The following is a 4,950-nucleotide window of genomic DNA, read 5'->3' as shown; positions in this document are numbered from 1 at the left end:
AGTTTCCCAGCCGGATGAGGTGAGTGGGTGATGGGTGAAGAATCACCCTTCATTGAATGCCTGTTGAGTGCCAGCCACTGTTGGCGTTTATCAGAGTTTATTTAATCTTCTCATCAACTACTATTGCTACCCTCAGTTGCCAAGTGAAGAAATCAGGGAGCATGCAGGAAGGTAAGTGACTTTCCCAAGCCCACACAACCGGTAGGAGCCCCAATTTCAGGCCCTAGTTCAAAGGCTACATTCTTCCAGGCGGCCTCCAACTGGGTTGCTTAAGGGTTGAAAGGGCAGTGGGACAATAACTGAGGCCCATATTGCCCAGAGCGTCCCCATCCCCCGTCCGGAGCTGGAAGAGGCCATAGGTCGCTGCCTCCACATCTTTTCCTCTCCTTGGGGTTCGGTGACTCACGACCCTTCTTCCTCTCTCCCGGGATATGACCTCAAATTTCACCCCCTGCGAAATTTGAGTATACGTGAGTCAGTCAGTCGGCGTGGACCCATCAGAGCCCCGCAGCTGAGCTACCGGCCGACCTCATTCCTCTGAGCCCCAGTCGACACCTGACCTTACCCAGCCCTCTAAAGCAGCTTGCGGTCACAATTACGCCTCTCTTCACCCCGCCCCCATCGACAGCAAACACTACCCATCTTCAAGCCCTCCTCCCCTTTCCCCGCCCACTCCGGGCTGGCCTTATCCAATAGCGTCTGGGTCCCTGGACTAAAGCCGTCAAATGTAGCCAATTGTTGAGGAGCTCTCCCCTAAGAATCCCGCCTCCACTCTGAGGAGCAGCTTCGCTGACCAGTGGATTCCCTCGTAATGCCATGAGCGCGCGGGGCAAGTGGAGAAGCGGCTAAACTGCCCAATGAACAAGCGGTTTCCGCGGTTGGGGGCGTGGCAGAAGCGGTCGTCAGGGGCGTGGCGGCAGTTACTTGGGCGGGGCCGGTAGCGGCGGGAGCTGCACTGGCCAGGGGTTCCGGCTGTATATCCATGAGCGCCGCCGGTAGCCGGGAAGCTGCGGGAACCAGACTGGGGGCGAGCTGAGCACCTGTAGTCAATCACACGCAGGTAAAGCCACGGCCGAGCGAGCTCCGCGGAGCAGGGATCGCACGCCGGACCCGTCGAACCGAATCTCCGAGCCCCGAGTTCCCCGGCGTAGCTCGGCCCATCACGCCGCAGCCTGAGGGGATCCTCGGGGGCCTGTCATATGGCGCCGTGGGGGTCTAGAGGGCTGGCTTGCCCAGTGGCGGGGACAGCCCAGATCGCGGCGGGGGATACGCCTTCCTGAGGCCCTTTGTCCCCTCTTGCCCGGGAAACCGAGGTTGGGGATAATCCCAACCGCGGCCTCTCTGGCTGCCATTCCCCCATTGGTGCTCACTCCTGGGGCTTCTGGGGTCTGGGGAGGGGTCTGCCGGTTCAGGCTTGGGGAAGAAGGTCCGGGATGCGCACCTGGGAGGAGAGGGCCGAGGGTCCTGATTACAACCCGAGATAACCGAGAGACCTCTGTGTTTCGGGGCTTCAGGGGCGCACCCAGGACCAGTGGGTTTAAGTTCTAGGGAGGCAGCTTTTGACCCATTTGGAAGCACATTTACCGAGTTCAGCCTGGCGACCGGCACTGTTCTAGGCGCTTCGTGAGCTTTTCCCACATCTAGAGCTGTCCAGCAGCGCAGGAGGCTGCCTGCCAGGCCGGGCAGCTAGCGCCTCGACCTTGGCAATGTCCAAGCAGTGGCCGGATGACAGCCACCTGTGCGGGATGCTTAGGACTCCCAAGGGAGGACTGCATGACCCATCTGTAAGGGCCTTCTCTACCCACAGATGCACTCTAAGTGGCCTTTAATGCCTAGCTTGAGGATAGTACTTCTGGGGGTCGATTAGGTTCCAAGTGGCTGTTAAATTCACCCATAATGAATTTTGAGGTTTCAGCTCTCAAGAGTGGGTGTTAGCAAAGAGACTGGATTATACAAAAAGATAGAGGTTTGTTTAGCCGCCATGAAACTCCTTAATTTGAACTCCCATGGACCACTGTCTTAATCTTCCCAATCCCTCTAGTTTGGTTGCTCGACTTCCAGTTTGTCAGTTTCACCTGCATTCCAGCAACCAAATCCAAAGGCAGGTTCCAAGAACAGGCTCCATAGAGGGACCTGGAGAGACTGCAGGTTTGGCAGAGTCATCAACACCTGTGCCCAGAGCTTTTCGAAGGCCGTTTCCTTACAGCCCCATTAAGCAGAGTCCAAAAGAGAAATCCTTCACTACCCTCTGTCATTTGCCTGAATAGAGAGAACATAATAATCTTCTAAAGGTCAGGAGGCAGAGAAGGAATCTTAACACAACTTGCTGTGTGTTTTAGGATGAATTAATCTTTGAATATCTAGTCAGAAAGCAGACCAATCCATATACAGCTGGTAGTCAGCACGGACTTGTGACATTTTAGAGCTGAAGGCACCTTGGATAGAGCTCATCTCTATCTAAATCTAATTAGATAGACTCTAATTCAGTCTCCTCAATGCACAGGTGAGGAAACTGAGGCCTGGGGTGGTCACAGGGCTGGCTGGTCATCACAGGCCCATGACTAAGGGTTGATCTCTTGACTTTAGATCTAGCCAGTGCATGACTTACTTCACTCTTAGTTTGCCTATTCTCAGTGTTTTAAGTTCTAGGGAAGCCCAGAGGGGTTAGGGGGACAGATTTTGGTGCCTGAGTGCCTGGATTTGAATCCTAGCCCTGCCTCTTACTAGCTGTGCAACCTTGGGCAAGCTACTTAACCTCTCTGTGCCTCTGTTTCCTCACCTCTAAAACAGAAATAATAATGATACTTATGTTAGAAGGTTGCTTTGAGAAGGGCATGGAGTTACTACATCTGAAGCATTTAGAACAGTACCTGGCACAGGGTAAGCACAATAGATTTGCTAGATATGATATTCTGTTGCCTTTTTATACATTTTTCTTCATATCCACCACCCAATACTCTATCAAGAGCTAATTTTTCCCCATTCCCCTTCCCCCCACCCCCCAATTCATTAAACATATTCCAGATTTCATTTTAACACAGACAGCTTCAAGGGGATTCCAAGTCACGTTGCATATATCTTACTTATTTTTTCTGATTCAGGTAATTCAGTTTCTATGTTAGTTCCCCACTTGCAGTTACATTCTTCTTAGGCTCTGAACCTTTTAAAATTATCTTTAAAAGCGGGCAGCGAGGGGTGGGAATCCCTCGAAATGGTAAAGTCCTGGATGATACCATGTCCATGGTGTTCTTCCAAATATGTATTCCCTCTCTGCAGCCCTCCTCCCCAGCGATGCGTGTGATGCAGCTTGATTCTAAATGGATGAACATTTTTAGATTAAGATTTTATGAGCCACTGTATTAAGCGCTTTTCGGAAGTTCAGGGATCGTGTGTCAACTGCATTTAAGCAAGTTACTTAGTCATTCGAGTAGGGGGAGCACCAGCAGCGCCTGCCTGGCCTGGCAGAAGCAGAAGTGTGTGACTGATCCGTGCTGGCAATCTAGCTGGTTCACTGGTTTATCTGCGTTTTTCTTGTTCTTTTCCAAAGCTTGAAATAAACCAGATGGCAAGTACAATGGAATGGTCTTTTTCCTCTCATTTTAGTCAGGGTCATTCACTTTCTTTCCTTTTTACTCTCACCTTCATTTCCTTTATCGCCTTCACAGGTCTGACAAATAGCCACTCTCACTGTGCCAGTCAATTCCCTTTTGATGAAAAGATGCCTGCCACTTTCATTTTTAGGAGGAATCCAGTCACCTTTGATTTTCTCTTGTTTTTACTTGTTTTCTAGATTGAACCAAAGATTATCACTTCATTAAATCGCACCTTCTTATGCTTTGTTTTTCTTGAGTTGATTCTGAATTTTGGTTTTTGTTTAAGCTGTTCTAGAGATCAGCCATTTTAGAATAATAGTTTTCATTTCTCTGCTTGTGTAGTAATAAGGGCCCCTTTCTCTCTTTCTCACTCTCTTTTCTCAACATTTTGGTGGAAGGGCTTCTCATTCGCTGTTACTCGTTGCTTTGAGCATTTACACCTTCTGGTCATCTCTGGCAGGACCCATAACCTCTGTAGTGGTTCTCACTGCCCTTGTTCAGAGCTCCTGCCCCAAGCAGGAAATACTTTCTTTGATCTTATGGGAGACAGGGGTAGAGTCTGTCTTATTTTTTGCCTAAAATCTGGCTCTTTTAAAAGCCTCAGCAGAGAGACATTTCCAATATAATTGAATTTTGTGTGGCAGAATTTCTACCATGACCTACAACTTACAGTATTCCTATTTTTATTGCATTGTGAATTTTGAATACTCCATGACCAGTTTCAGAGTATAGATGATGTGGGGCATGAGGTACTTAAGCCTTTCTGTTTCATCTTGGGCTAACTTATCCCCGGGAACAGAGCAATGAGAAGTTCAGGGTGCCTCTTAAATTTGTCTGGTGTCAGGATTTTATAGCAGCTTTTCATGGTTCAGCCTTTTTGGCCAGTGCATGATTAGGACATTTTAAAGCCCTGTGCTGCTGTTTCTGTGTTGATACCATACAGGTGCTACATTATCTGCTTTCAGGATTATTTTTATATCTGCAGATTTATTTTTTGTTGTCTTGTTCAGGGCATCGTGGTTTTGGATTGAATGTTTTCTGTTTGTAAAATGGTTGGTGTGGGCCGGGCGCGGTGGCTCAAGCCTGTAATCCCAGCACTTTGGGAGGCCGAGGCGGGTGGATCACGAGGTCAGGAGATCGAGACCATCCTGGCTAACATGGTGAAACCCCGTCTCTACTAAAAATACAAAAAACTAGCCGGGCGTGGTGGCGGGCGCCTGTAGTCCCAGCTGCTTGGAGGCTGAGGCAGGAGAATGGCGTGAACCTGGGAGGCGGAGCTTGCAGTGAGCCGAGATCGCGCCACTGCACTCCAGCCTGGGTGACACAGCGCGAGACTCCGTCTCAAAAAAAAAAAAAA

General features: G+C 49.6%; 1 protein-coding gene across 2 annotated transcripts in view; it reads left to right on the top strand.

Annotated features, from left to right (window-relative positions):
* Nucleotides 1–647: 647 nt before the first annotated feature.
* The window catches only part of ABHD2 (abhydrolase domain containing 2), a 113,518-nt gene continuing 109,215 nt past the window's right edge, over nucleotides 648–4,950 (top strand). Inside the window, exons 1-2 of one of the 2 annotated variants that reach the window (XM_025391100.1) lie at nucleotides 892–1,060; nucleotides 2,791–2,880. The gene's annotated coding sequence lies outside the window, so the exon portion shown is untranslated. Of the gene's footprint in view, nucleotides 1,061–2,790; nucleotides 2,881–4,950 lie in introns of both variants that reach the window. The other variant, XM_025391099.1, reaches the window with a different exon arrangement.

Source organism: Theropithecus gelada, chromosome 7b, assembly GCF_003255815.1.
Source record: "Theropithecus gelada isolate Dixy chromosome 7b, Tgel_1.0, whole genome shotgun sequence".
Classification (NCBI taxonomy): Eukaryota; Metazoa; Chordata; class Mammalia; order Primates; family Cercopithecidae; genus Theropithecus; species Theropithecus gelada.
Note: the sequence above shows the minus strand (reverse complement) of the source record. Positions and strands in the feature narration are given on the sequence as shown.